Source organism: Diadema setosum, chromosome 7 (genome assembly GCF_964275005.1).
Source record: "Diadema setosum chromosome 7, eeDiaSeto1, whole genome shotgun sequence".
In the NCBI taxonomy this organism is placed as follows: domain Eukaryota; kingdom Metazoa; phylum Echinodermata; class Echinoidea; order Diadematoida; family Diadematidae; genus Diadema; species Diadema setosum.
The window spans coordinates 12107042-12119722 of record NC_092691.1 but is presented as its reverse complement, the minus strand read 5'-3'; the positions used below and the strand labels follow the sequence as shown (position 1 = coordinate 12119722).

General features: G+C 37.8%; 1 pseudogene; it reads left to right on the top strand.

The window, feature by feature from the left end:
- Positions 1-6417: 6417 nt before the first annotated feature.
- On the top strand, positions 6418-12289 carry LOC140231058 (uncharacterized; annotated as a pseudogene).
- Positions 12290-12681: the final 392 nt, after the last annotated feature.

Sequence of the window (12681 nt, the reverse complement as noted above, 5' to 3'; positions counted from 1 at the left end):
ACAAACTTCGCACGTGAGCCGCGCTAACGTTAACTGAAGTTAGCTAGTATTCTTACGACGGAAAACCACCGAAATTTACCCTTTTTTTCAGTAGCTTAAACATTCGCACATGCCTACAAACCACCGCTCATCGTATCCAAGCAAGTAGTACCGCGTAACTGACTGCAAAAACAATTCATATGGCTGTACATAGAATCTGCGCACGTGCGCGCGCTCGCCGAGACTTCTTGGGAACACAAGTGGAGAACATCCAAATGACCGAAAACGTGAGTACATTGTAATTTATCGTAAATCGTACCCTGTTTCTGTCTGATAATGATGTTTCTCATAATAAAAAAAAAAAATATATTTGTACGTACTCCTGTGATTTTGTGAACTCCTGCCTATTGGTATTTGGACCGCCTTTCCTGCGATCAGCTCGCGCTCGCTCAAGCTCCCGCTTCGCCTTCGCGAGAGCGTCCCCGGGGCTAGGGCCGCCTATGCAGCCGTGTCCATTGGCGGTTTGCGTTCTAGTGCTTCGGGTACTCCGGCATTCGTTCATGTAAAGACCGATAACCTGAGGCTGAGCGGTGATGTTGGTTGTGTTTCTCTCGTGTATGGTGGAATTTTTGAGACTGACTCAATGGAATTTTATTATTTTCTATTTATTTTTGATCTATAACTGAGCTATAATTCTTGAATCCTGTTTAACTTAAAAAAAAATAAATAAATAAATACCGTACACAAGGGAGAACTCGGCCCCCATGGCCATGGTAAACTCTGCCCCCACAACACTAAAGACCAAGTCCATGATTAATTTTTCTTGCTAGCATTGCAAGAATAATCAACAGCTTACCTAATACCTGTACCTAATATTTTTTTGTAATCAGTTTTTATCAAAAACATTGTTTTGAACACAAGTTTCATGATTTATTTTAATTTTGATCACCAGAACTACTGTTCGGCTTTGTTAACAAGTTCATTATTTCTTCTTTATTATTATTATTTTTTAACTGTCTTCTCTATCATTTTGTAACATTTGCTCTCTCTCTACTTATTATTAACAGGTCAGAAGCCCCCTGAATCCAGTCAAGATACCAGTTATGGTCTCCATCCTGCCTTCAGAAAGACTGCAGCAAATCCCACTCCGACCATTCCAGAACCCCAAGTGTCTCTTGCAGACCGAGTATCAACAGCGGAGGCATCCTTCTTAGCATTTGCAGCAGAGAAATCCCTGCCATATTCAGTTGTTCCAGATTTAATTGATCTATGTAAATCACTAGCAAAAGACAAGCAAGTTTTAGATAGACTATGGACAGAACAACAGCTTCATACAAAATGACCCATGGGCTTGGGAGACATTTCACTGATGCATGTGTCAAGGATCCACAAGAGTCATTTTTCTCCTTAAACATTGATGAATGTACCAGCAAAACAAATAAACATGTTTTATCAGTTTTAGTCTGTTACTACAGCAAATCTCAACAAGAAATATTAGTCAAGCACTTGACTTCCTTTGAAGTAATTAAAGTGGACAGCCAGTCACTTTACAACGAACTAGTAAAAGTGTTTGAAGAAAAGAAGCTTCCGTGGGAAAACCTTATCTCCACTCTCACGGACAGCTGCAACGTAATGAGAGGTTCCAAGACAGGATTAGAAACACGTATCAGGACTAACAAGGCTCCACACCTCTTCGGGGGGGGGGGGGGGGGCAGTTTGGACATCGATGGCGACACGTGTCATCATGCACACAATGCTGCCAAGGCATTCTGCGAACCATTCGAGCAGCATATTGAATATCTTTTGTATTGAAATCATTTATAATGATTTCAAATGATCCGCTGACAAAAGAGAGCTGCTGCTTTTAATCTGTGATGCCTTGGCCATCAAAGGAACAATGCCAGAACGCTACGTCAGTCATAGATGGCTGTCAGTTTATGACGTGAGTGTAAATACTGAGCGAATGTGGGATGCCTACATTATTTTCTACTTCTCTTTCCTCAGCGATACTGAGCGTAGGAAATACAATGTATGCTTCAGGTGTCAGTGACATTTTTAAGAAGCACCAAGTGGATGATAACATACAGATTGCATTGAGGAACATGCAAAACTCAATGAAGAAGAAAAAGATGACCAAGGAAGGAAGAGAAAGAACAAACAGAATCCTTCATAAGCTTTTCTTCATGGGCCCCCAAGACAAAAGTGTTGCTTCACATCTTTACATGTGTTCTGTGTTGCCAATGTTGAAGAGCTATGTAATGCTTTTTCAGAGAGATGCAAGTATGATTTTATCTCTTGAATGACGAGCAGTGTGACTTGCTTCAAAAATTTCTGTGCTGTTTCATGAAACCAGAGAAACTCGAGGACATCAGTTCGAAGAGACTTGCCAAGCTGCAGATAGATGATACTGTCAACCACTTAGACACCAATGACATTTACCTGGGTAAGCACATCAGGAAAAATCTTCCTGGTGCACTAGTTGAGGAAGTAACAAATAAACTACTGAAAGCATACATAAAGTGTGGGACCTGCCTACAGAAGAAAATGTCTTTGAACAATGATCTTCTGAAAACTGTCTCAGCAATTGATCATTGCTGCAAGGGGCATACAGCCACACTCAAGAGTCTTTTGAAGCTACCTGGCCTAGTAACAAAATGTTCTCCACACTGAAGAGGAAAATGATCAATTTGATATCGAAGTTCGCAGGTATCAACTTCATGCAGCTGGAAGTGAGGAGTCTGATGATATCGTCAAGTACTCGACAAGGCAGTCCGAGACATTCCCCCACCTTACAAAGATGATTTTTGCCATCTTGAGCTGCTTCCATAACCCATCTGTGGAATCATCTTTTAGTATTATGCAGGAAACTCTAAATACAAGCAGACCAAGTATTCACATAGACAGCTTTTCAGCTGTGCAAACAGTCAAGTTTGAGCTAAAATCATCTAAGAAGACCGCTTTGCAGTATTTTTCTTCACCATCTTTGGACAAACCAATCGACAGTACACTTTGTAAAAATATGCGTAGTGCCTATCAAAGATATGCAGAAGCAAAAGAAGACCACAAGAAGGAAAGAGAATCACACATGGCAACTGTAGGGGTCATCCAGAAGAAGCCTGATGTCTCTAAGGTCCGAGCAAAGCTCCAGCATTTCAAACGAGCTAGTAGAGATATCAGCAACCATGCACAGAGAAAGAAAAGATGCCTTTAAATATTTATCTAACATACATTCCAAACTACAGGTGTAGCACATTTTAATTGCAGAGTTGATTTCACACACACACAAAAAAAAAAACCACCCCACTTTTCAGCTCTTTATATTCAACTGTAACTGGATTTCACTGCAAACTTTGAGACTTGCTAATGTTATTTCAACCTGTCACCAGCAAATGCCAGGTACCAGGCAGCAGATTGACAAGTATTGCAAACTGATTCACCTACTGTATATTTCATACATGGACAATTGAATTTGCAGATTTGAATTCACAAACACTTTTTGAACTCTTATACATGACTGTATAGAATTGGATTTCACTGCAAAGTTGAGAGTTCCCTGGTGTTTTTTTTTTTTTCAACCTGTTACCAGCAAATGCCAGGTGTCAGGCAGCAGATTATTTAGAAGTACAGTGGTTGTCCTAGATGCAAAGTTTCAAGCCTCAGGTACTAATAAGGTATGGAAAAAGTAAAGTGTTTATTCTCAAAAACAGCAATTGGAGTTGATGGAAATAGTCTCCAAAATAAGCCTGGTGCTGAAGAGTCAAACTCACTGTGAACATCTGAAATGACTACTCACGGAGTTACTACAGTTGCATGTAATATCATTTACCGCACTCTAGCAAAACAATTAGTAACAATACACCTGCAGATTATTCCTAAATTTTACAAGTGCATGGTGAGCAGATACTAGTAGGATTGAAGTATGACAACCCTGTTTGCAGTAGGTCCATCTCGTTCAAGTGCATTGTCACTCCTACCAAGCTTAGGATGGGTTAAGTTTTTGAACAGGCCCAAAGTTCTCGAGCACCCTCTTTCATGAAATTCTTAGATAGACCATATTGCTACATCTACTCCCTGTGTACACACATTTAGTCAGTTTTGGCAACATTTTCTAGAATGCAGTGAGAACATGCATGGTGTGACGAGGGTACTAATAACATTATTTATTTATAGTCCACTTTTATACTGAAAAGCTACATACCTTCTGAAACTGAATAATCCTTGGCATCCCATGCAGCCAAGAACCGATAGTCTGCAACATGCAGCCTGAAGGCCTGAATGCCACTGCATATCATACAAATCTTTGGTCGCACAACTTGCCAACTATCACCAATTATGAAATAAACAGTGCGTATATTCTGTTTTATTTCAGATCTTAAGTCGCTGAGTTGTGCGACAGAATGTCACATAGAATGCGGTGGCCTTTAGTCTAATCAGGCCTCCTAGATTGAGAAAAAAGTCATAAAACGTTGTGCTACTTTGCACATCGCAGACATTTTCCACAAAACATCCAGATCCCCCCCCCCCAACTATATATGTATGTATGTATGATGATGGTAACAGTGATGATAAAGATAGAGTTTTGATAGAATTAACAAGTGGGAAAAGGGTAACTGCTAGTTTCATCGTGTACATGTAATTTGTTTCAAACACAGAGTTGAGGGAGCATTCAAGTTTTTCTGGATGGCACCAAACAGACCCAGAGCCAACCGTTCCTTCTTGGAATTGGAAATTCTAAGGCCTGTATAAGCAGTTACTTGCTCATTGTCGATCACAAGGCCATTCAATGTGGTGCACGTACGGTGGAAGGAGCAGTACATGAACTCTTAAAGATGCACTTTGTCTTCGGCTTGCATTACTGCCAGTCTCTTCATCAGTTCTGGACCTTCATCCAGACAGCTGTTTTCGAGATTGATGTTGGAGTTTCCCGCGAATCACCGAGAGTGCGTGAACTGAGATCCAAATTATTCACACCATGATTTGCTTCAAATGCAAGAGAAATTTTGCAATACCAAAGTTGGTGCAACATTTAAGATTAAGTCATGGATTAAGTGAAGGAGGAAAAGAGGTGCTAATCTGTGGGCAGGGAGCTTGTGCAAGAACATTTTATTCTTTTCGTGGATTTCGAGGGCATTTGCAGACTCACCTTAAATCTGGTTCGCCAGATAATCAAGAACAGTTTACTGAAAATGAGAAAGCTGATGAATCATTCGATGAAAGCTTTGCAGGAAACAGTAATGTTAATGATGACAGTGATCAAGATCAGGATATATATGCAGAAGATGACATTTTATCCGCTGAAGATTTGCATAGGCAGTGTGCAAAAGTAATTTCAAAATTTTCAGCAAACAGTGCAAACTCTGGAAAAGTTGTAAATGACATTGTGGAATCAACCAGTTTGATTGTAAGTGATGTAGTAAAAAGTGCATCAGCGGCAGTTACGGCTACTTTCTTGAAACATAAACTGCTTCCCTTAATAGTTGGCAAAAGAATAAAGAATCCTGTAGATGATGATGTATGGCAGCTATGTTTGACACTTAGAGAAATTGTTGAACAGATATGTTCACCAGCAGTATCAGCAAATCAAATAGCGCATCTCAAGATTCTTATTGAAGGCTATCTCAGTGATGTATGTGACAAATTTCCAAAATACTCACTGAAACCAAAACACCACTTCATCCTGCATTATCCTTGGCTCATTACGCAGTTTGGACTATTGATACGTCTGTGGACATTGAGATTTGAAAGTAAGCATACATTCTTTAAGCAGTGCTGTGGGAAACTCCAGAATTTCAAGAACTTGGGTAAGACACTGGCCCATAAACATCAGTTGTTGCAGGCCTACTAGGCTGCAGGTTTTTTGTTAGCCCCTACCACGATAGTAGAGAAGAGCTTGCCTTTCACAGGAAATGTGTATTGTGTAATGTGTATTGTGAGACTTGTATTTCCAAGTGTTGTTTTTCTGGCCAACAAGTTGAAGTTGCACACAAAGTAACAAATAAGGGCACAATCTACAAAAAAGGTTTGTTTGTTGTTCTTGATCGAAATGAAGACAAATTTATTTTTGGACGAATTGAATTTGCATTGATTCACTTTGATTTGCTGTACTTTGTTACACAAGTGTTCCAGGCAGCATTACTTATAGACCTTGGAGTTTATTGTCTTGCGGACAATGATAATGACATTGACAAAGAATACAGATGTGTGAGTGAAGACAAGCTGCTTGATTTCTACCCATTGCCAGTGTACAAAGTTTTTGGATGTTCCCTGATACCTTTACATCATGCTGTTGTAGATGACCGATAGTGAAGGAATTGGTCTTTGTGGCAAAGAAAAGTCAAGATTTTGCAGTGACCTACATGTACATGGTACGTGTATAATGTGTGACAGGTAGTGAATGGTACATATTGGTACCCGTCAGATACATGTACATACATAATGATGGAGGAAATTAAGAACGCTATTCAGTCTGTGCTTCCAACAATAGCAGAGCCACAGCTGGACACTATTGTGGAGAGACTACTCGCCAAGGGGGTAGAAGAGAAGGATGATCTCCTATTCGTGGAGGAAGAGGACATTGCAGATCTTGTCAAGCCAATCCAGTGTCGTAAGCTTCTTAATGCCTGGAAACATGAGTTCCAACCATATATCTGAAATTTGGGGGTAATAATGATAATAATGATTATACTTGTAATATCGATCATGATAATGATTATCATCATCAGCATTCCACTAATAAAATAATTAATGATAGAAAATAAAGTGTTCATTTTTTTTTTGATTAGAGTAAAAACCAGCTGAAATAATGTAAGGAATAGCTTCTAGCACCCTGTTTAGTTTGCCTTTTCATTTTTTTTTTGAATTCACAATTTTGTGTTGGAGTAATAAGTATTGTACATTTTGAATTAGAAATCCCCCCTCAAATGTTCATAATAGAGAAGAAAGAAACCCAGATGTATATGCTTTCAACAAATTTTAGTTTTACAAGTTTGAGCAAATTTGGACACTCTTTTCAAGATTTATGAATTTTCAAAGTTTCAATAAATCATCGTTATGGGGATCATTGAGAAACTTTGCTCATATCTGTAATGGAAGTATGGATAGTTTGTTCAGATTTTCACTATTTTTTTTTCATGAAACTTTGGTGTAGTTGAGCTGTTTCCCACATTCATTCAGAAATGCTTGCAGAATTGGTGTGGCTGAGTTATGCCCAAATGGAGAATTGGAAGAATTTTACTTAGCATGAAGTACTGAAAAAAAAAAAAAATCTTAAAAAATCATTTGAGAGTCCACCTAGGCATTTTCATTGCAGATGATGACAGCTTTGCTACATGTAGGTTAATGATAATGATTAACAAACAAAAAACTTTGAAAATTGTCTACATTTTTTTTTCCAAAATTTGCTTAAGCTTTCACTGTTTACTTTGTCTTTTTTTTTTGTTGCTTCCATTGAAAGCACATGGAAGTCTGAATTAAATTTATTTTAACTTTAAGTGCCCTCCTAACAATATATCCCGTGTTTTAATCATAATGCATGTAATAATATGTAGATTCCATGTATAAAGTGCTTCAGTATTTATTTCTTTTTCCCATATATAATAACATTCCAGGTACAGTTACATACTAAGTAGTAAATTCTTTTATATTTATATTTTTAGTGACAACTCCTGACACAGTTCAACAGGACACTGCTGAGACAGTTAGTGTGGCATGAGAACTTATCCAGCAACCAAGAGAGAACAAGCAGACAGTAGCATCACCTAATAATGGGAACCCGATATCAAACTGGCCAGGAAAAAATGGACATAAAGGGATTAGAAATGCCACAGAAAGTTGCAAGTAAATTGGAGAGTGGTGTGCCTCTCGGACATTCTGAAAGGTGCTCTGCTGTCAGAGTAATCGTGACAAAAATGCAAAACTATGAAAAGAACCCAGTACGTCAACAGTGCGACATAGTGGCCAAAAGAGTGGTGAAAGAATAGCCACACAGTTTCTGTGATATGAATGACGATGGTAGCAAACTTGGATCCGGTCATTTCTCATTGTTGACCCAAATCAAGTGGAGAGTGGAACATGTCAATAGAAACAATACAATCGTCATCGTGCCAGTAGGAAGTCAAAGGAAGCAACAAACAAAGTGTTAAGAATGACAGACACAAATGGCTGCATTAATTGGCAGCCTGTGCTGCCCGCAGGCGAAAGCCTTGAGTCACAGGTAGAAAAAAAAGAAACTCTCCGAAGCACATTCTTGGAGAGAGGGCCTGAATCGCCACCAGCAAATGTCGGGACTTTAATGACCATTACATATTATCTACAACGAAAGGTTGTAAATGGGCCACCACCACAGCTGGTACACCGAATCAAGGACCAGTGGCCATATCTCTTCCTTCCTACCATATTCAGTAAGCAATTTGCAACCCTTACTGGTGTCAATATTACCTCCACACTTCTGACAGCATTTAGAGAGAAAGGACAAGCTATCCTTCAATTCCTAGTGAAGAAGAAATGGGACGCCAAGAACGATGCCCGCCAAATTGTGGAAGCGGTATATGCTGAAGAGGATCCCAACTTGCACCAGGTCTCATGGGCCGTCTTGATAGGTCTCACAAGCTTCTTCAAAGAGAAGGATGATGCACTGTTCCTCCTCTGGGATGTAAGAATTAATAATTACATTTTATTCTTATCTGTACCCCAAAAAATATTTTGCAATATTAGTCTGGAGTGCAAAAATTAGGCATTTGATTATTGCTTTCATGCCAATCACTCTACGCTTTGTGAATATGCTTTCTTTATAAAATTCATCTTGCCAGCTAGTGCATTGGAATGAAGGATTGAACCGGTTAAATGTGTTTGAGTTATTAGTTCTCAAGAACCATAAATGCTTTTCTCTGTGGAACTGTTCCTTAGACCTTTTTTTTTTTTTGGGGGGGGGGGGTTGAGTTAGCCATGGCACACCCCATCTAAAAAAAAAAATCACCCCCCCTGCAAGTATTATGCAAGTTCATTGATGAACAACTGAAAATTAATTTGAGATTGAATAGGAGCTTCAAATTTGGGGACTGCTATATTTAGATTAAGATCAATTAAATGACACTATAGTGTAGAGCTGAATCGAATGTGTAATTGTGGTATAAACACTTGATTTTCATATTATTTTTTTTTTCCTTTATGTACCCTTAATCTTCAGGTAACTGCTACTGCTGAGGAAATCGAAAGAGCAAGCGAGGCGATTGAATGTGAAGCACCGAAGCTTGTCATCCAAGGTGCGTTATCATTTATAATAACTGTGAAGTTGATGAAAGTATTCACAATAAGATTGATAGAGACTTATTGAAGGTTAGAAAGATTCCACGGCACTCTTACAAAATTTTGCTAGAGAAGATTATACCTTCGTTCAAAAACGCAACTAAAATGGAATGAAAGATTAAATGAGAAGTTAGAAGAATCAGACTGGTCAAAGTATCACGTTGAAAATTTTAGATGTTCTATTGAAACACAAATTCGATCCTTTTATTTTATGATCTTTCACAATGCTATTGGCATCAATGATTTTATGTTTATAATTAAAAAGATAGAATCCCCGAACTATTTTTACTGTAAGGAGTCACCAGAGACGTTACTTCACCTTTTCGGTACATGTACAGAGATTCTGCCACTCTGGCAAGAACTGATATCCCTCATAAGAAAGAAAACAGGTTCTCACTATAACCTTTCTTTGACCAATAAGACGTTTGGAATTCATAACGACGAGATCCATGATCAGGGGATAAACTGTTTGTTTTTGTACTTGAAATTCTACATCTATAGATGTAGATTTCAGAAAAAGCAACCAAATTTTCATGCTTTTATTGTGTTTATGAAATATAAAGTGAAGATCGAGTACAAAATAGCACAGAAACGAAATAAGTTAAATGCCCACTTCAAGAAGTGGTCCTTCTCAATACACGATGTACATCAAGTCTGACCTCAACCTTAGTTTGTTTAGTTCTCACATGTTAACACTATATAGCCACTAAACAACATGTTTCATTTTACAATTCTCATGTGTTACTACTCTTGTGCTTCAATTCTTTTGTTAGAAACTGTGCACTTGTGTCTTTGTAAACATGTTACTTATCATTCTTCTTGTATCACTCTATGTTATACATTGTATATACGTTAATAAAAAGAAAAAGATAAAAAAGAAATCTTCCATTCATCATAGCTCATGACATTGAAGAAGGAAACGTCTACTGGGAACTGCTGCTAAGATTACTAGATTGTATGGACATTATTTTTGCTCCCCAATTAACAGCAGGCTTGATAGCCCAGTTGTCTGTTCTCACTGAAGAACATCACACACACTTTCAAAAAACATTTCCTGCCAATAGGTTGTTGCCAAAGCATCATTTCATGGTACATTATGCTACATGATTGAGAGAAGTCGGGCCACTCGTACATGTATGGTGTATGCGGTACGAAGCGAAACATCACTATTTTGGCCGTGTTGCAGAATTTGTACGTAATTACAAAAACATTATGTAAATCACTTGCAAAAAAAAAAAAAAAAAAAAAAAAAACATCAGACAGCACTAACGTTCCATCTTCAGTCAAACCATCCTTTGGAGTGTCTCGAGGTTGGGCCAGGTACTTCACTATTTTTGTAAGATTTAGATGAAAATATTAGACAGACTGTGCAAGAGAAACTCCAAGTAGAGGAACTCTCTACTGAAGTTTTTGATGCCAATTGGGTTAAAGTGTATGGAACACGTACATTATCAGTTGTCTCTTTTGGTATGCCATGATGTCGATGAGCTTCCACTGTTTGGTCAAATAGAGCATATCATTGTACACAACAATGACATTTTTTTTTTTGTGCTTCTCTTGCTAGATACATTGCATTATAATTCACACTATCATGCCTTTACAGTAGAAATAAGTTCTCCACGTGGTCATGTTGTCAACAATCAAAAGGAACTTGTTGACTACAAACCACTAGATTTAATGACAAATTTGTCAAACACAGACCCGAGGAAGTACGTGGCACCAAGGCATGTTCTTCTCAAGTAATTTAGACCTGTAGAGCCGATGTTATGTATGGTTTTGGTAAATGGTAACAAAATGTTCAAAAATAACTTCAATCAATAAGATATTGCGGACTCTTGTTAACCCTATTTAGCCCGGGCTATATTTATCTGTAGCCCCCCCCCCCCCCCTCCCTCCAGATCTTGGCCGCCGATCATTAATTTAATCTTAAAGAGTGCTAATTTTTGGTACATTTTTTCTTTTGAACATCCTGACCAAGTGTGCACTGAAAAAATTTATTAGCCAAATTTATTTTTGTGTATTTTGTTGTTTCATGACATTTTTTATGTATTTCATAGTTTCTTCATTGAAATGCAGTTGCAGCCACCTTTTCAAGCATTATCTAGCTAAAATCAAATGCAATCATCAAATGTATTTTTTTTTTTAGAATTACGTCTAAAATCTGGATTTGTATTGGCTTTTTACACAAAATCACAAAATTGAGCGATTTTCAGGTTGACACGCATGTATTTAAAGTCACTTAAATTCATAAACGCACGCGAGAACGTCATAAATTTGGTCTCAAAATATGCACGTTGGCACAAGACAAAAAAAAAAAAAACAACAACAACAACAACTCATGAAACCGCGCGGCAAGACCTACACGTGTTGCAGACTTATCGCGAAAAATGTTGGGGGGGGGGGGGCAGCTGCTCTAAACCCCCGGGACAGATAGGGTTAAAGGGATGGTACAGTATTGGCGGAGATGAAAATTGGGCTTTTAACTTTTTGCGAGATACCAAGAAAACACTTATGATATAGTACAGAGCCCACCATTTTAAGAGGAATTCAAAGCTTATTTGATGAAAATCGGGTTTGGAATTACTGAAACATCCAAAAACAAAGTAAAACAAAGCGATCATAATAAAGTGTGGGTCCCACACTTCATTAGAATTGCCTTTTTTTGGATATCTCAGCCATTTCAAAACCAATTTTCATCAAGTAAATGTTGAATTCCTCATAGAATTACATGCTCTTTCATATTTCATAAGAGGTTTCTCATTATCTCACAAAAAAAAAAGTTAGAAACCTGAAATTAGGTCTCAACCAAAAACTGTACAATCCCTTTAACACCTGTAAATTGTTTCATGTGAAACCAACTTGAAGTGATAAAGTTGTTCTTTTGAAAGTTGAATAAGAAATGTTGTTCAAAAATTTCCAAAACTACAGTTCAGTTTTATGCTCATAGACATATAATGCAACCTAGTAATTCTGTATTTTTTTCCATCTTTTTTTTTTCACAGATTGATTTGTTGTTGCTTATTTCCTGGAGGAAAAGGAGAAAGGAAAATGCATGTTTTGATGTACAAATAGCTTTTTGTAAACTTGGTTGAGGAAAAAAAAATGAGAAAGAGACCAAGACAACCAAGTACCTACATGGGTATTTCTTTTCATATGGGTACCAGGAGTAATTGTGTGATGTCATGTGATGCCATGTTCATGTTACATATGAAACATTTAGTAGCTAATTGTGAATGAACATGTTACCAAAGAAATATTAGAGTGTTTGTGAGTGTAATGATTATTGGCTTTTATCTTAGGTATAACACAGTACAAAACAGCTTAGTTTCATTACGTATTAACCAATTTGAGGTCAATGGCACAATTTTGTACCCATATTTATAGAAATACCCACATGCA